This window comes from Thalassophryne amazonica, chromosome 8 (genome assembly GCF_902500255.1).
Source record: "Thalassophryne amazonica chromosome 8, fThaAma1.1, whole genome shotgun sequence".
Taxonomy (NCBI): Eukaryota; Metazoa; Chordata; class Actinopteri; order Batrachoidiformes; family Batrachoididae; genus Thalassophryne; species Thalassophryne amazonica.
Genome location: NC_047110.1, coordinates 33,426,181 through 33,446,725, shown reverse-complemented (window position 1 = coordinate 33,446,725; position 20,545 = coordinate 33,426,181). Strand labels below are relative to the sequence as shown.

Here is a 20,545-nt window from a genome sequence, read left to right as displayed (position 1 = left end):
TCAATTGTAATGGAACTTGTCAAAAAGTGATGTAAAATTGAAGCAGGAAGACTGATGGATACAGCAAGTGAACATCTGTGATTTATTTGAAAGAACTGGGCATATTTCACAGAAAGCTTTTGTGTGATATCTGCTGGAGACAGGTAAGACAACACTTGTACACCAGTCGGCCCAGTAGAGTATATTCTGGCTTTCTCAGGCAGGGGCATAAAAAGTTGGTCTGTTATTTATATGTGATTTATGAAGCATTGTTGCTAAAGGGTAGTATCTTGCTTGGCTGTGACAGCTTGTGAACCGAATTTGAGAGTGATTTTGCAAAATTTAATACGACTTTTGTGGGGTGTCACTATCTCCTTGCATGAATCACAGGGTGTTGTTCCCATGTCAGGTGAAGTTTAAACTGTTTGAAATATTGCACAGCAACACATTTTATGTACCCCCCCCCCCCCCCCCCCCCCCCCCCCCAAAAAAAACACCTCCGTGTTGGAAACCATTCAGAAGATTCAGACGGCTTTCGATGGCTTTTAAGTCGAGTGAATATCAGAGAAATTGTGTAACAGCTGGACATGCCACAACATGTCCTGTGAGACTTCCAACACGGAGGTGTTTTTTTTGTTGCGCGCAATGAGCGGCTCCGTGCCGACGCGCGAAATCCTCCAAACGTCTTTCCTTACAAAATCTCCTGTAACAGTGGAATGTGCCGCAAAAGTGCTATGTCCAGCTCTCTTGCCATTTCTGTGGTAGTCACACGATGTCCCGGATCAACACAGCGTTCAGTTTAGAAATGATCTGGTCGTTCCAGCCTGTCGATGGCCGCTTGGTGCGTCGCGCGCCCTCCCCGCTGTGGGCCGTCTTTAAAAAGGTTTTAACACTCCTTAATCCGTGTGACGCCGACAGAATCTTCACCAAAATCCATATGAATCTTTCGACTGGTTTCCAACTGGCTGTCTCTAACAGTTTCTGAAAAAAATTTCATGGAGCAAAGCGGCAGTCTCTCAGCCATTTCACTGACAATAAAAATCCGACGAGGGAGGTGGACCAGTGCTCACTCAAAGCCTGCTCACAGGCAAATGACGCAACCGACAGGTGTGAAAAAACTCACGCATGCGCACGAAGGTTCAAGCTTGGCTGATGCAATCACACATGATTCAAATCCATATAGTTTTTGAAAAAAATAAAAAGGTCCGTTACTATTTGGACAAACCTCGTATACTATTGTTCAGATTGTTTCATAGCAGTTACATTAAAAAATAAAGCACTATGAGACAAAGTTCAACACAACCCTGCAGGAAGGCTTTTGTATGAATGTAGCTGAAGCAGACCCTCTATCTCTCTCTCTCTATCTCTCTCTGTCAGCAAATGAATGGTTTTGAAAATACATGTCATTTGAAATTTCAGGTTCTTCCATTTCCAAATTGTTGGACTGGTGGTTATCAAGGACATTGCTTTTGTTTTACAAAATCTCAAGAATAAAAAAATATATAAGATGGGAAAGGCCCTTCTGAGCCAATAAACAAATATTTTTAGGAGTGTTTGATGTTGCCCAATTACTAAAACATATTTGAGGAATTTACTGATTGATACATACATACATACAAGCGTGTTGCCCATGGGGATGCACGAGCTCCAGATTGGTAAGTGTTTATAATATAGGTAGCTGACATTTTTCAAGGGTGATAATAAATTACGCAAAGTTTCTATAATAATTTGGAATGGCGTGAGTCCAGAATGTAATTATCAACATCCATTGTTCACTTTTATTACATAATATCCATAATTTCCTCCAAAAATATTAGTTCTATTAATGTTCCATTTTTGCGGCGTTTATGCTTGACCCAAAATACATAAGCAAACCAAACAGCAAATGTCAGCTCTCCCCAGTTTCTCTGTGTTCGAAGGTACACACACGCATGCAGGGATACATGTACACAGAGGCCACTTCGCTTTTAATGTATGGATGATTTACCGCCCCCTGCTGGAATAGTGTGTGAGGCCAGAAATTAATTGTCAACATCCATTGTTCACTGTTATTACCCAATATGCCTACTTTCTCCAAAAATATTAGTCCTATAACCTTTCTGTTTTTGTGGCATTCACCCTTGACCCAAAATACATAAGCATACCAAACAGCAAATGTCAGGTTTCCTTAGTTTATCTGTGATCGAAGCCATGCACACACACACACACACACACACACACACATGCATGTACACACACATACATGTACACAGAAGCCACTTGGTTTTTAATATATACTGAGAGATACTCAGACAGTGTATGAACACCTACTGAAACACAACCTGAGGAATTTGCCAATTGAAATAGAAAAAAAAAAAAAGACTCTTGGATTTTCTATCTAGCCTGTGCATATCATGAGTTCACCTGCTGAAGCGAGAAAATATAACAAGATAGATAGACCCTGCTGATTGCTTTTTGCCCAGTCTCAACTTGCTCTCTCTCATGTAAATTATTCAACAACTGGAGGATGGAGTGGAAAGGTAGATTAGAGAGATTTCCTAAAATGAGTGCTCTGCACTTGGCTGTGGATCGGCCCACATCACCTGTACACACCTCAGACTTTCATGGTAACTCTGGTATGAATTATGAGAGCAGCAGCAGCCCCCTGCTATACAGGCTGAGACCTTTCAGACTGGTGGTTGTCAGGTTTGTGCTTTCATATTTTCTGTCCACTCATTTCTCTGAGTCCCTCTTTGCCCTCTGTCAATACTGGTAGAATAGTTTTTGAAAGATAATGATACTGGGAACATGCCCATGGCATAAAAGCTTTTGATGTCTTACTATTCTGAGGAGTGGCTCTTATTCACCTACATGCATGGTGATCTATCACCTCATGAAAGCATTTGTATTGCACTCTCTCTAGCAAATGTCCAGCAGTCTAACACAGAGGTGATATTCAAATGCATCCATCCTTTTTGCAGTTCGTGATGTTAGAGTCCAGTTTTCATGAAAATGTGAGGGATTTAAACCATTTCAGTTTCGCTGGGAGGCTGGTAGAGTTGCTTTAGCAGATGTTGTTCAATATAATGGTTGTAAAGTGCTTTTACACTTCAACATTTTGGTTCTGAATTCAAGGGTTTTCAATTTGGTCTGAAGGATGTGAAAGCTGCCACGGTCAAAGGTCCAAGAAAAACCTCACTGATTGTTGGTTCAACCGAAATAATTGTTTTTTGCCCAATTAAAACACACCCATAACTTAATGGATTTACTGCAGCTAACTTTCCATTACAGATTTGTGCAAAAGTTAAGCATTATTTTCAGAATATTAACTAAAAACTATAGTGGAATGACACCTTTTCCATTGAGTGTTGGAAAGCGACTACTAGGTTTTGTCCTCTTATGATAACTGTCATTCCAGAGAGGCTCTCAGCAGACCTATAATTCCAATACTCATGCTGATGGATTGGTTAGTCTTGATAAATGTTGCCATTTTGGTGTTTTTTTTTTTTTTTTTTTTTTAATCTAAGGGCTCTGTCCCACTGGGGAGAGGATTAATTGCGCATGAATTGAGTATACAAATTGCGGGAGTCCATTGTCGTCAGCAACAAAAATGGTCAAAAATGACAAATGTCCCAGTATGAATTATGGATATATTAATAATATATAGCGAATATATGATGAACAATCACGGTTATATAACGCATGTAGTGAGGAAACTGATCCGACACATTGAGATTATCACGGTAGTATTACGGGTGTATTATGAATGCATAGCGCACGTGTTGCACATGCACGGCATCTGCATTGTGGTCATAAAAGAAGCGCACTCGGGCCATCGGCATCACTATTCACACCAACAATACAGCTTCTGGAGCATTTGCTGGACTTGGACAAGTTGATCACAGAGTGTTGTCATGTGTGTTGTGTGGGCCGCCAGAAGAGGAGGTACTGCTGGCCCACCACCGAGGGCGCCCTGCCTGAAGTGCGGGCTTCAGGCACGAGAGGGCGCTGCCGCCACGGACACAACCGGGAGTGACAGCTGTCACACATCAACTCATGACAGCTGTCACCCATCATTTCATCACTCCATAAAAGCCGGATGTCATCTCCACCTCACTGCCGAGATATCATCTACCTGTGAAGGTAACATTCTCTGCTGTATCTGAACTTAACACTGACTTTATAGTCTGAACTTCTTTGCAGCCGTTTTCCTGTGGGTGTTGCCTTAGCTGTGGGATTGGCGTTTTGGTGTGATCAGCGACGGCTTCGCTTCACACCCCAACCAGATAAGTGGTTAACAGGAGCTGCACGAGTGTGTGATTAGAGGTGGAGGTGACTTTCCACCTTCTGACTGTTTTTGTTACTGGGTGTGCACACACCCACATCTCACTGTTTGTGCTCCTCGCCAGCAGTACCAGATCCGACAGTCGGGGACGGTGATCACCTGGGAATTCGGGACTTGGCGGCTCCAGTATTCACCAGGTTCGGTGGCGGCGGAAATCGTGTGGTTCCGGCTCTTCTCAGGACAGACGTCTTCTATCCTCGAGCCTGCCCACACGTCACCTTTGTGTATTGACTGCTATTAGATTCTGAGATTGTCTGTATATTCGTTGTGCACATTCACAACATTAAATTGTTACCTTTTGGCTCATCTATTGACCGTTCATTTGCGCCCCCTGTTGTGGGTCCGTGTCACTACACTTTCCCCAACAATGTGAGGGGTAACTGTTCATGAGTTTGGGGAGCGGGAGGGAGGAAGCTGCTTGGAGTGTGAGACTGTTTTTTTTTTTTTTTTTTTGAGTGAGTTGTGGCTAAACAACAACTCTTCGTTTTGTTGGTGTTAAATAAAAGTCCTGGATTGCAGCAGCTACGTCTTTGTGGATTTACACAGCCGGACCGGCACTGACTGGCAGGTATGTCGCTTTCTGCCTCATATAGTACTTTGGGTGTACGTGATGTGTTTGTTATGCACTCACAGATTGTCCGCAAATCAGCTGCAAAGCAGATGTAATAACAACGCTTTATTCGTGGCCAATTTGTATGCATTCGCTACAACATATTTTAGTTTGTGATGTGGACATGATGGGCACACAATATATCTGTTTTACACACTGTTCTGGTCTGCTGCCAAGCCGCAATACCCCGTCAGTTGCAGATATCAGCAGTTAACGGCAGATATACAGCGCATAGAGTGAGTATGTATTGTGTATGAATTGAGTGTATATGGAGTATGTAAGGTGGATGTCATCCACATTCAGATTTTTGAACAGCTCAAAAATCCTGGCTGCAGACATGATGCGGATGATCACGGGCGTGTTCAGATGACGGCCGACTCATACAGGCATGTTACATGGATATTGCGGATGTTTGGCGAATATGGGCCAATTTTGTGCGCAATCCATAAACAAATCCTTCTAAACGCCAGTGGGACAGGGCCCTAAAATTGCCATAGTCCAGCATGGTGGCTTTCTGGTTACCGCTGTTGCCTCACACTGAGAAGGACCTAGGATCACTTCCCACCTGGGCCTTTCTGTGTGGAGTCTGCATGTATGGGCTCCCTTTGGGTACTCCAGCTTCCTGAGTTCTGAGTTTGTCTGTCTATATGTGGCCCTGTTATAGCCTGGCAGGATGTACCCTACGTCTTGCCCAGTGCCTGCTGGGATAGGCTCCAGCACCCCCGTGACCCTTGACTGGAGCAAGTGGGTATAAAAAATTAATGAATGTTTTTTGTCTGTCTCTATGTGGCTCTACAATATACTGGCGGCCAGTCCAGTGTGTGCTCGGAGCTTCACTCAATGACTGCTTGGATAGGCTCTAGTTCCCCATGACTCTTAATTGGAATAAGCAAGTATACCAAATGAATATTTCTGTAACATCATCTCATATAAAATTTACCAAGCTCTGCATGTCTTACTCCGCACGTCATGCCATGTATTTTAGAATGTCATGTGACACTTTCTAAACCATGCACTCAAAAAATTGACTAATTAGACTGGATTCCCATCTAATAAATATATGTAGTACCAACTAAATTTAATTAAATTATCTTACATGGATGTGCTTTATTTGAGATGGGGCTACATATATCTATTAGATTGAAATCCTGCACATAACTGAATCCAGTTCATCCAATGAGTATTTCTTTTTTTTTTTTTTTTTTTTTTTTTTGAGTGTGTGACCTATAATAGCAGAAAAAAAGTGTTTCTGTTGCAGTGTTGTGGAATATGGCATTTCCAAATCATCTGAATATGGCATTTCCAAATCATTTGACCCCCTAGAAAAACAGAGCTTAACAATTGGTACAGAAACATTTGTCTGCCATTATAGAGGTCATAAGTTTCCTGTAGTTTCCTGTAGTTTTCACACACTGTAACAGGGATTTTGGTCCACTCCTCCATACAGATCTTCTCCAAATCTTTCAGATTTGGAGTTTCAGCTCCCTCCAAAGATTTTCTATTGAGTTCAGGTCTGGAGACTGGCCAGGCCACTCCAGGACCTTGAAATGCTTCCTGGGGAGCCCCTCCTTAGCCCCTGGCTGTGTGTTTGGGGTCATTGTCATGCTGGAAGACCCAGCCATGACCCATCTTCAATGCTCTTACTGAGGGAAGGAGGTTGTTTGCCAAATCTCACAATACATGACCCCATCCATCCTCCCTTCAATACGGTGCAGTCGTCCTGTCCCTGTTGGAGAAGAGCACCCCCAGAGTATGATGTTTCCACCCCCATGCTTCAGGGTTGGGATGGTTTTCTTGGGGTTGTTCTCATCCTCTAAACATGGTAAGTGGAGTTGATTCCAAAAAGCTCTATTCTGGTCTCATCTGACCACATGCCCTTCCCCCATGCCTCCTCTGAATCATCCAGATGGTCACTGGTGAACTTCAAATGGGCCTGGACATGTGCTGGCTTGAGCAGGGGGACCTTGCTGCCCTGCAGGATTTTAAACCATGACAGCATCATGTGTTACTAATGTAATCTTTGTGACTGTGGTCTCAGCTCTCTTCAGGTCATTGACCAGGTCCTCCCGTGTAGTTCTGAGCTTTCTCAGAATCATCCTTACCCCACAAAGTGAGATCTTGCATGGAATCCGAGGCCGAGGGAGATTGACAGTCATCTTGTGTTTCTTCCACTTTCTAATAAATAATCATAACAGTTGTTGTCTTCTACCAAGCTGCTTGCCTTTTGTCCTGTAGTCCATCCCAGCCTTGTGCAGGTCTACAGTTTTGTCCCTGGTGTCCTTAGGGTGACCTTAGACTTGGCTATGGTGGACAGGTTGGAGTGCGATTGATTGAGTGTGTAAACAGGTGTCTTTTATACAGGCAACAAGTTCAAACAGGTGCAATTAATACAGGTAAAAAGTGCAGAATAAGAAAAATTAACAGGTCTGTGAGAGCCAGAATTCTTGCTGGTTGGTAGGGGATCAAATACTTATTTAATGCAATAAAATGCAAATTAATTATTTAAAAATCATACAATGTGATTTTCTGGATTTTTTTTTAGATTCTGTCTCTCACAGTTGAAGTGTGCCTACGATAATAATAACAGAACTCTCCATTCTTTGTTGGTGGGAAAACCTGAAAAACTGACTGGGGGTCAAATACTTATTTTCCTCACTGTTCATAAAGTCATATCCCATCCCACTGATTCACGTGAGCTTTGACCCTGAGAGATCAATGTCAAAGTCATAGTTGTTTAACTCAAACAGTGTGTAGCCAAGATGGATTAAATAAGGTGGAAGTGTTGTATGTTTTTCAGGAATAAGGTGGTTCAATTTTGGACAGAATTGGTCAAATGCCAAGGCCACATAGAACTAAATATTATGATATCACTGAATCACAAAATTGCATGAATGTATGTAAAATATTTTGAGAAAGGCATGCAGGTTACATTCTTTTATAGGATTTCAGCCCAGTCTCACACTTTTAGTGTTAACATCATGAAATGCATCACATTTTTGTGATGCAGTCAAGTTTAGTTCATTATTGTTAAGCTACCCCTAACCCTAACAATACCCCAAATTTAATGATATGTTTTCGTGACGGTATCACAAACTAATAGATTAAATCACTTTTAGTGATGCCATCACAAACTAGCATGAGATCAGGTTGAGGACTTATATGTATCGTTTTTGAGTTAATTAATAATCAACTTAGATTTTTGGGGCTAGACATTGCCACAGAATTCCTGAGTTGTTTTATTATTCAATATTCAGTTACATCTTTTAAGTTTTGATATTTCATATAAATATTACATCTAACTGCCACATTTGTATTCTTCACAGATGGAAAAAAACGTGCATTGAACAGAAAAATGTTTTATAATATTAATTATATATCACTTTTCAGCTGTGCACAAACTGGTGCACAAAATCATAAAGCCATAGTTTATGGCATGGCACAGACTTGCTTTAAGTGCAGAGCAGTAATGTTTAGAACAGAAACACCTGTTGAGAACGAGACTTAACCTGTGTGTGTAGAAATAGTATCACCACTTGACTCATCCCTTATCATGTTGGCATTATTTTGTGTGATTCCAGCACTGTATTGTTTTGTAACCACACACAATAACATATGCATGGATATTGTTTCCTGTCATGTTTCTTTGTGCATATGAACATCATAACTCAAAAAGATTTTATCAGCTTTGGACCAGATTAGGTGGAATCAACACCATCATCCCCGACATTATCTACAAAAAACTTCTCCGACCTCTCTGTGCCAGCTGCCACCTGTCAGTGGATCTCCAACTTCCTGACGGACAGGACACAGCAGACAAGGCTCGGTTGCATCACATCCAGCACACGGGCAATCAGCACTGGCGCTCCTCAAGGGTGTGTGCTCTCCCCACTGCTCTTCTTCCTCTATACAAATGACTACACCTCACTGAACACCTCTGTTAAACTCCTGAAGTTTGCGGATGACACCACCATCTTGGTCTCATCCAGGATGGTGATGAGGCTGCATACAGACAAGAAGTGGAACAGTTGGTCCTCTGGTGTGGTCAGAACAACCTGGAGCTGAACCTGCTCAAGACTGTGGAGATGATAGTAGAATTCAGGAAGAACCCACCAACCACCCCTCCCCCATCCTCAACAACAACACTGTGCCTATTATGGACACTTTCAAGTTCCTGGGATCCACTATCTCTCGAGATAAATAAAATAAATGGACTGCATTTATATTTATATGCTTTACATCTGCATCAGACGCTCCAAGCGCATTACACATCAATGCCTCACATTCACCCCGATGTCAGGCTGCTGCCATGCAAGGCACCCACTACACACCGGGAGCAACTAGGGGAGTCAAGGACCTTGCAAGGTCAAGGTCCCACCAACCAGTGTTTTCCCACCAATAAAGAATGGAGAGGTCTGGCCTGATTTTCCGGTCAGGCTAGGATTTGAACTGAGGATCCTCTGTTCTCAAGCTCAACTCTTAACCACTAGACCATCACCTTCCTGATCTGATGTGGTCCTCCACATAGACTCCATCAGGATAAAGGCACAGCAGAAGATGTACTTCCTCAGACAGCTCAAGTGCAAGCTGCCCCAGGAACTGCTCATCATCTTCTACACATCCATCATCCAGTCTGTCCTGTGCATCTCCATCTTGGTTTGGTTTCCCTCTGCCTCCAAACATGACAGGCACAGACTTCAATGAACTGTCAGGTCTGCAGAAAAAAAAAAAAAAATCATTGGAGCCACCTTGCCCTCCATCCAGGACTTATACTGGTCCAGGACCAGGAAGTGAGCTGGTTACATCTCTGCAGAGCCCTCACACCCTGAACACACACTGTTTAAACCCCTCCCCTCTGGTCGATGTTGCCAAGTTCTGTATGTCAAAACAACAAGAAACAGGAACAGTTTCTTTCCACAGGCCATCACACTGATGAACAGTTATCCTGCCAAAAAACTCACTAAACTCACTAATTTATACACCTCATGTACAGCTTCAATCTATTTGTTGTTTCACACATTTTTTGTTATTGCATTTTATTTTACTTGCACATTTTATTTACACATTTTTACCTTGAATTATTCAGTGTTCAGTGTTTACGTGGGCTGTCCGTAAAGTATCGGTCCATTTTATTTTTTTAAAAACTATATGGATTTCATTCATATGTTTTTACATCAGGCAAGTTTGACCCCTCGTGCGCATGCGTGAGTTTTTCCACGCCTGTCGGTGACGTCATTCGCCTGTGAGCATGCCTTGGGAAGGAGTGGTCCCGCCCCCTCGTCGGAATTTCATTGTCTGGAAATGGCGGAATGAAAAGGACTTTTTTTCCATCAGATTTTTTTCAGAAGCTGTTAGAAACTGGCACCTGGAAACCATTCGAAAAATTTATCTGGCTTTCGGTGAAAATTTTGCGGGCTTCACAGAGAATAAGGACTGTTAACTGTCGCTTTAAGGACCCCTTTAAGGATGGTCGGCGCACCGCGCTCCGTGCCGCGATGATAATGAAATTCCGACGAGGGGGTGGGACCACTCCTTCCCAAGGCGTGCTCACAGGCGAATGACGTCACCGACAGGCGTGGAAAAACTCACGCATGCGTACGAGGGTTCAAACTTGCCTGATGTAAAAACATATGAATGAAATCCATATAGTTTTTAAAAAACATAAAAAGGACCGATACTTTACGGACAGCCCACGTATATTTATAAATGCCATACAAAGAGTGCAGCTCAAACCAAAGTCAAATTCCTTGTATTCTTGTGGATACATGCCGAATAAAGAATAAAGGCGATTCTGATTCTGATTCTGAAATTAGTCAGCCTAGTATGAAGTCATTTGAGCAAATTTTTTTAAACCCAAGGTTCTATCAATTCTAGTCAAAGACTAGAATTGATAGTTTGTTTTTATATAGGAGATTTTTAAAATGAACATTTGAACTAACTGGTCAAAAATACCCCTATAGTTACTATGGTATATATATGTTAATTCATATATGAGCTTCCTATTGGTTATATGACCTTTGAACATGGGCAGCTTTTAAAGGTCAAACATTTTTGATTGGCTTACTGGAGGAACACATTAAAGATAGTGGCGATCGCTTTAGCATCCTGCCCATTATTTTGCTGTTGTGAAATTCTGTTCCTACAAGTTGTTGATTATAACTTGCCCTTGTGAAATTTCTTAGTGTAACTTATGTTGTGACTTGACACTGTATAAATAAAGGTACATCCTATATAGGTCTGTTGGTGCTGGTGCTTATTGCCAGATTCCGTAGAGTCAAGCGGATGAGAGTCTATGCCTCCTACTGGATGGGATGCCAGTCTGAGGCAGTTTACTTCCCCAGCCAAAGCCAGTCACAATTTACATCTGGGTGGACTGAGAAATTGTAGATTAAATGTCTTGTCCAAGGACATAGACATGAGTAGGATTTGCACCCAGGTCTAGATATTATCAGGCCAGCTCCTCATCCACTCAGCTAGTAACAGTTACACACTAATGTAATGTAATATATAATCTTTCTATTTGTGACCTGACCTTGAAGGACATTGAAAGGTCAAACTCAACATATAAGTGTTAAATAGTTTGGAGCCAAAATGGATTAAACATGATGGAAGGACTGTGTGCTTGTCAAAGATGCATTCCTTCAATTTCAACTGAAACTGATTACATTTCAAGGCAGCTATTATGTTACTACTGATACACAAAGAATAAATTTGTGTGAATCTAATGATAAACATGGAAATTGTAGGTGTTGTAGTCTCCAAATGCTTATTAGTGTGGCTGACAACATGTCACTAACAGTCATTGATTATGACAGTGATAAATCCAATTGTTTTTGCTCTTGTAGTGTTCATTCATATGATGATAGGACTGATTCACCACTTTTACACACTCACTTGTATGCATTGGTGGTTCAGTGGTAGAATTTGCACTTGCCATGTGAGAGGCCTGGGTTGGATTCCCAGCCAATGCAGAAAAATAATTTGAAGAATTCCATTGTGTTTAAATACGAGGTCTGTTAGTAAAGTAGCCGACCTTTTTATTTTTTTCAAAAATTATATGGATTTGAATCATGTGCGCTTGCATCAGACAAGCTTGAACCTTCATGTGCATGCGTGAGTTTTTTCACGCCTGTCGGTTGCGTCATTCGCCTGTGGGCAGGCTTTGAGTGAGCACTGGTCCACCCCCCTCGTCGGATTTTTATTGTCAGTGAAATGGCTGAGAGACTGCTGCTTTGCTCCATGAAATTTTTTTCAGAAACTGTTAGAGACAGCCAGTTGGAAACCATTCGAAAGATTTAGATGGATTTCGGTGAAGATTCTGTCGGTATCACAGGGATTAAGGACCATTAAAACTGGATTAAAAATGGCCCACAGCGGCGGAGGGCACACCACGGCCTGAGTGGCCATCGACAGGCTGGAACGAGCAGATCACTTCCAAATTTAAGGCTCTGTTGATGCAGGACGTCGTGTGACTAGCAGAGAAGTTTCAGTAGAGGTCAGGATCAGCACTTTATCGGTACATTCCACTGTTAAAGGAGATTTTGTAATGAAAGACATGCAGACGGATTCGCGCGTTGGGAGGCAGCCGCTCATTGCGCAGGACAAACAACACCTCTGTGTTGGAAGTCTCACAGGACAAGTTGGAACATGCCCAGCTGTTAAACAATTTCTCGGATACTCATTCAACTGAAAAGCCACCGAAAGCCGTCTGAATCTTACGAATGGTTTCCAACACGGAAGTGTTTTTATGTTGAGCGTTTTTTTTGGCACGGAGCTGACGCGCGAAATCCTCTGCACGTCTTTCATTACAAAATCTCCTGTAACAGTGGAATGTGCCACAAAAGTGCTATGTCCAGCTCTCTTGCCATTTCTGTGGTAGTCGCACGATGTCCCAGATCAACACAGCGTTCAGTTTAGAAATGATCTGGTCATTCCAGCCTGTCGATGGCCGCTCGGTGCGCCACGCGCCCTCCGCCACTGTGGGCCATCTTTAAAAGGTTTTAACACTCCTTAATCCGTGTGACGCCGACAGAATCTTCACCGAAATCCATCTGAATCTTTCGAATGGTTTCCAACTGGCTGTCTCTAACAGTTTCTGAAAAAGATTTCATGGAGCAAAGCGGCAGCCTATCCATTTCCCTGACAATAAAAATCCAACGAGGGGGGTGGACCAGTGCTCACTCAAAGCCTACCCACAGGCGAATGACGCAACCGACAGGCGTGAAAACAACTCACGCATGCGCACGAAGGTTCAAGCTTGTCTGATGCAAGTGCACATGATTCAAATCCATATAGTTTTTGAAAAAATAAAAAGGTCAGATAGTTTACTCACAGACCTCGTAGCAAGTAATATTTATTCACGACCGAGACAGTTTCTCTCTGCAAAAACTTCCTTTGCATTTTGGTTAGACCATTTTCCTTTTCTCTGAGTTCACCTCTATTTCATAAGCACCAGCTTCCTTCTCCAGCCTTGAAGTTGTACCTTGTATTCACTTCGTCCCACGAGATCAATGTTTCCTGCAAAGCATCACCACAAAATGGTTGTCATCTGATGCTTATGGAGGTCTGGTGGCCTTCAAGAGTCTCTTGCTTGACAGTTTCTAAATCGATATTGAAACAAATCTGCATTCCATCTGTGCTTTTTAAAGAAGTCTCCAAACAACTTATTCACTTGTGCATTGCTTAAGTCCTTATAAATAAATTGATTCAAGCATGTCGATGAAATGCCCATCGCAACTGAAGATTCTCAATACTTGCCAAACGCCATCATGTCAAGCTGTGTTTCAATGAATGTGTGATATATGAGGTGATTCTCCGTACTGCTTGATGTTGAAAATTGATTTAGAAGTAACCCTCCTCCATCCAGTACTCAAGCGATAGCTTAATTCTCTTTAGTTTTGCTCATTCATCATATTCAAGTCAACTTAACTTTCCTGAAGCTACAGCGGAAGCTACAGCTAACCACTAACTTTTAGTATTGAGTCCGGTACTTTCAGCTACTGACAAGCCAGTTTTGCATTTAAGCACCATCAATGCTTCTGAGTAAAAACAAAGGCGATCACAAACCGAAAACAATGAGTCAGAGCTTCTGTCTTTGAGCGCCCTGCCCTCTGCTGTAAGGAAGTGTTATTTACTTTTATGATGGAACAGTACTGGCGTGTCGCAGAAGACATTAAAAGCAAGGCAGTTTTGACTCATGGCTTTGATTTATAAACCAAACTAATTCCGGACAGTTAATCAACAATGAGTGAAAAACAGGTTGGCGAGAGCACTGGTAGTCCAAACATGGGCTCACCATGGATGTGTATGGGTGGGAATGCACAAAGTAAATGAGACAGATCTGCGCATGTCTGAAAGAATGCCCCAAAGAACACTGGGTACAAAAAATATATTTTTCTAATTTGGCTTAAAAGGGATACATCAAGTAAAGCATGTCTTCCAATCTCAAAGTACTATTTACTTATTTAAAATGAGTGTTCATAGCAGGTTGATGGAAGCTCCTCGCTTCCCAGGCTCCTATTTAAATATGCAAATGGATTAAATAGTGTGGTTGTGTTTTTTGTCGGTACCATAAGTGTGGAGTGTAGTGTGTTTGATGACTTTTGCCATTGTCTCTGTGTTGTTATGTGTAAAATTTAAAACATTGTAGAGGCAGAGTGCAAAAACAATGAAAGCTGTGGCTCAGTTGTCATTCTCCTATGCAGCTTGTCGCATTGGAAAATGAAAATGAAATGATTGCCACTGTGTGTAAATGTTGAGGCCAGAGCAGTACAGCACACACACACTGAAGTGAAAAGATATTAATCCACTGCGGCTGAGTGTGTGACATTCACACAACATTATTTATTGACAAATACTGAACACAGGGTGACAGTTGGAGGCTTGTTATGAAGCCCTCTAGTTCCACCACCAAGAAAAAGAAAACACACTAATAACAATCACAAAAAAACATAGTTGAATGCGCACTTGCCCAAAACTGCCCACTGGATTTCATTCGGAACAATTACACGAATAAAGTACGAGGTCTATTAGAAAAGTATCCGACATTATTATTTTTTTCAAAAACCATATGGATTTGAATCACATGTGATTACATCAGACATGCTTGAACCCTCGTGGGCATGCGAGAGTTTTTTCACGCCTGTCGGTTACGTCATTCGCCTGTGGGCAGTCTTTGAGTGAGGAGTCGCCCACCCTCTTGTCGATTTTTTCATTGTTTAGGAATGGCTCAGAGACTGCTGCTTTGTTTGATCAAAAGTTTTTCAAAACTGTAAGGCACAACTGAGTGGACACCATTCGATAAATTCAGCTGGTTTTCGGTAAAAATTTTAACGGCTGATGAGAGATTTTGGTCTGGTAGTGTCGCCGTAAGGACGGCCCACGGCGCCTGACAGCAATCTGCGCTTCGAGGCGGCAGCATCTCGCCGTTTCAAGTTGAAAACTTCCACATTTCAGGCTCTGTTGACCCAGTAAGTCATCAGAGAACAGAGAACTTTCAGAAGAAGTCGGCATGAGAAGTTTATTCGGACATTCCATTGTTAACGGACATTTTGTAATGAAAGAACGTGCGGGCAGAGTCGCATGTCGGGCCGGACCTGACCGCGGGACAGGAAAAACACCTCTGTTGGAAACCTTAACAGGCAAGTTGGAACATGCCCAAGCTGTTAAACAATTTCTCAGTTACTGACTTGTTGAAAGCCATCAAAAGCCACCTGAATTTTACAAATGGTTTTCAACACGGAGGTGTTTTTCCTGTCGCGGCGCACACAGATTTGCCGAGTCATCACGGAAATGACTCTGCGAATTTGCGCGCACGTCTTTCATTAAAAAATGTCCTTAAACATTGGAATGTCCACATAAAGTCCTCATGCCGGCCTCTTCTGAATCTTCTCTGTTCTCTCACGACGTCCTGGGTGAATTAAGCCTTAAATTAGGATGTTTTCAGGTCGAAACAGGCCGACGACGGCGCCTGGAAGTGCTGCACGACGTCCTGCTCTGTGGGAAGTCCTTACACCGACAGAAACACCCCATAATCTTTCATCAGCCGTTAAACTTTTCACCGAAAACCAGCTTAATTTCTCGAATAGTGTCCACTCGGATATTCCTCACAGGTCCAGAAAAAATTTTGATAAAGCAACGCGCGCCGTCTCCAGCAGCGTGTGAAACAAAGGAATTCAGTCGAGAGGGTGGGACCACATCTCACTCAAGGCCTGCCCACAGGGAAATGACGTCACCGACAGGCGTGAAAAAACTCACGCATGCGCACGATCGCATGTCATTCAAATCCATATAGTTAAAAAAAAAATAAAAGGGTCGGTTTATTATCTAATAGACCTCGTATTTAACCACCAACCAGCCAACTACCATCCACCATGCCAGATGGTTGGCTGGCAGATGGTTACTTAAATAAGATGGTGGCGCGCCTGGTCGCAGTGGCTCTGTGCTCTCACTTTCAGTGCTTTGTTTTATTGTTTGTTATGTAAATCCTAATTGTTTTAGCAACTTTTTGTTGAGCTAACACCACCTACAGTCGACACAATCTGTTAAAAATTGAAGTTTAGGAGTATTACAGTGGTGTCTTCTCTTTCGGAGGTGGCGCAGGGAGCACAAGCCAAAGTGTGGGGGGCAGGACCGGCCAGACTACAGCAGCAGCCACACAAACCATCACTTCCCAGCGTCTCCCTCACTAGAAAATGTAATACCCATCTTGAATAAAATGGAGGAATTGAGGCTGCAGGTGCCTTCAGACTGCTGTGTCCTAGTCTTTTCAGAAACTTGGCCATACTCCTCCATTCCAGACTCAGCTATCGAGTTAGCATTCTAGTCAATACGACACCTCGACAGGACCAGTGACTCTGTTAAGCCCCGTTTACACATAGACGGTAAGAGTTCCCGGAAGCGTCCCGGAAGAGTTTTTGACTGTCTTAAGGATCACACACCGTTGTTAACGCCGGCACTAGGGGGCGTGGCTTAGTTCCGGCTTTACCTGGAATTGTTGAAAAAGAAATGTGCAGAAACGTGCATATGCCAGCCAGGATTTTTGCGTGATGCACCACACATTTCCACGGCCATTTCACTTTTGATACATCTGAATGTTAGTGTGGAGACAGACGTATGCCATGTTTGTATATGAGGCCCCTGGGGACTATCTCCAGGTGGACAGACAGTACCAAGATCACGGACTGTGGCAGAATGATGGCAAAAGGAAGCTGGAATATCCATACTAAACACACATAGTCAAAGAGAATGCCTGAGTTAATTTCCTTTACTCTTGCTTCAGAAATACACAAACACATCTGTGTTATGATGCTGCATATTGCAAGCTCGGTCAACTCAGTGACACAGGTGCCCTATAAATATTCATGTTCTCTCTTGAACCCTGCACTGATCTTCTACCCAGGTCTGGCTGTATCCACTGTGGTGACCCCAAACACAAAAATGGGAGGAGCTGAATGGACAACAACAACATGCATGTAAGTATGAAAAAAAAAAAATAAAAAAAAATCTGCATTTATCAAACTGCTACACACGGCTGCATGTACATCAGTAAGTAATCAGCCATTCATAAATCCCACATGATATAAAATACCATGTTCATGGTCATTTGCCTTCAGAAATGCCCTCAGTTAACCTGATATGGTCACAAAACTATGTGGAAATTGCTTGCGTTCTTCATCAGAATAACAACCAAAAAAAAATTTCATGAAATTAAGATCGAGGTGCTTGTGGTCACAGCACTGGGATGACAAAAACACAGTTAATGTAGTTAATGTAATTAATGTAGATGGGAAGGACAATTCCATCAGTAATTTTGAATCCAACTATTCACATCAGTCATTCACTCATGTCATCTTTTAATTCTTAATTTGGACATCACAATTACTTACGGACATAATTTTGAGCTCACCACAAGAACCAGCACAAACTTTCCGCTCAGCTGATATAAGGAATTATTTGTGGTTATAGTTGTCACAAAATCATTTGCACTTCTTTGATGCATTTAGATTTTTTTATACTTTTTTACAGCTGATGGAAGAAGCTTCAATATCCTCAGAAGGTCTAACATCTGGGGAGTGCTCCATCCCATTCATAAACAGATGATCGATCATGACCTGTCAATCCATATCTCACAGAGCTTGAGTTCCTATTTCCTTGAAAAAAAATCTAAAATGAAGTTATTCCCAATGATGACGCCCTTGAGTTTGGTTTTCCAATTTAATGAATGGTAGACTTTCCTCTCAAATCTTATGCACCTTGTTATCTGTTTCAGCTTCACTTGGAGCTAATGTTTGTGAGGGTGTGACAGCCTGGATTACGACATTCATGCCTTTGTTCTCTATAACCTCTGGAGAAGTGCTGTAATTGTGCACTCTTGATACAATGTGTTTGGTCACCCGGTCCTTGCTACTGACATTTTATGCATCCTGTCCTTGCACCCATTCTTCTTTGGTAGGTGGTAGCAGTATGTCAACAGATACACTGCTTTATGTCTGTTGAACTACTGACAGGAGGTCTTTTTATGAATCTTTGGCTTCAAAAAATTTATTTAAGCGGTCAGTGGTATAAAGAGTGAGGGTACCAGAGTTTGGCTCAGACCTACCTGTCTGAATGTTTCGACAAAACACTTCACCTGCATTGTCCCAGTCCACCCAGCCATAAACGGGTAACAGCTTTGGGGATGTAACTTGTGATGGGCTGGTGTCCCTTCCAGGGATAGTTGTAGACAGTCATCCACTCTGTCATCTGGGTATAAGCACCTGCACCAACAGGAATAGAGCCGAAATAGAATATATTTCTTCTACTTAACAGCCCAGTAAAAAATTACCTCAAGAATTGCATCTGGATTATTGAAGGACTGTATTATTGTCTGACAATACTTGTCTTAGAGCAAGAAACATCATCTCATTTAACTCACATGGGAAGTGAGAAAGCTTGGAGGCCTCTCACACCTGTCTTGTGTTGTGCGCACTACTCTGTGGAACAATTCTCTTTAAACAGTCCCTTTAATATTGCCTTCAACTGGGAAAGTGTGAAGTCACTTTTTATCTTGAGCACATCACAAACAGCCAAACCTGGAGTGATTGACTTGACCACAACTTCTACGACCTCAGCCTCACGATGTCCTTTACTCAGCCTTCACTCTGATGCATCAGATTTAACTGTGACTGTCTGTGCCACTGTCCCTTTTCTCCAATCTCACCACAGATTTTCAATTCTCTTCTTACTGTCACTCCCAGAGGCTCTTCACAGCTGTAGGCAGCATATTTTCTGAAGCTGAAGCTTGACTTGAAGAGGCACTGTTCACCCATTCACTCAGCCTCCAAACTTCATCCTCCTAAGTTTGACTGTTTTGGAGCAGTGAGTATTTCCTGCAAAATTCATTTCTTCAGCTGTTTATTACTTGCTTTTTTGCTGTGCTCTCTCAAGTGTTGACAGACTCTTCAGTTATTTTCTCAGTTGATTTCAGCAGTCACCTTCAATCATACATTGAAATGTCTGTATTTTTATCATTAATTTCAGTGCCCATGTATTTGTGATAGATCTGATTAACATCTGTCTTGTTATGAACAGATCTGCTGTGTTCGATGTGGCCATGCGCTTTCAATGTCATGATCAGTCACATCAGGGTATCATGGCTGCAAGTTAGGACGTATTTGCCCTGTAAACATTTGTCTTGACACTTGAACATGAAACAGAAAATGCCTGCTTACACAACAACATACACTGACAATACTCTGCAAACCACAACTTGTAGTCTAACAGGCTAAAGGTGGTTACTCAATTGGTTTTCTTATTGGTAAATTAGTCAGTGAACCACTGTTTCATCTGACATAGTCTTTCTACTATTAACCCTCCGGGGCCGACACTGTCATGGACAACGGCTAAGACCAAGCTTTACTAAATTATAAATAACTTTTTAATGATATGAGATAGAAACTTACTTTTTTTTTTTTTTTTGCTGAAAAGTTAACTCCACGGACTTTCGAGCCAGCCATCGGCCATCTTTGTACTCCTCATAGAAGCTGTGTGATGACATGTGCAATGTGAGTGTCCAATCGGAACTGGTTCACCATCACATGGTTTTCCAAAATCCAATCATAGGGCAGATTTACCTCACATGATAAGCCAAAGATTGTTTTATGAGTGATGTGTTACTAGTTGGCCCGTTTGAATAGCCATCTGGCTGCTTGCTCCAATGCGCCCTGCGCCATTACACACAACGATCAGTGAAAGTGAGCAGACAGAGGGCCTCTGATGATATTCTCACATGCTCAAACACAGAGTGTGTGAGTTTTAGAGATGCTCCACTCCTCATTACCTGGGAATGTTATTGAATAAGCCTGTGGCAAGCTCTCTCACTCTGGTGTAAAGCACTGTTTGCCATATCAACGGAGCAAGGGGGAAGGGGCTGCTCCTCAGGGTGTAAATGGGCCAAAGTGTCAAAGCTGCTTTCAGAGCAGGGCAGAACACTCCAAAACACAGTAGAAGTAGAAGTTTGTGATGTGACTTTTGTGTAATAGCAGACAGAAATTTCTTTGAGATGAAGACAAACAAAACGCATAGACCATTTTGTATATGTTGTTCAAAATGTGCATTTGTGTTTATTGTTTGAACCTTTTTGTTGTACAGTCCTA

General features: G+C 42.2%; 1 non-coding gene across 1 annotated transcript; it reads left to right on the top strand.

The window, feature by feature from the left end:
• Window positions 1-11,810: 11,810 nt before the first annotated feature.
• Window positions 11,811-11,881, top strand: trnag-gcc. The gene has a single exon. It is a non-coding gene; the product is annotated as a tRNA-Gly (tRNA).
• The last annotated feature ends 8,664 nt before the right edge of the window (window positions 11,882-20,545 follow it).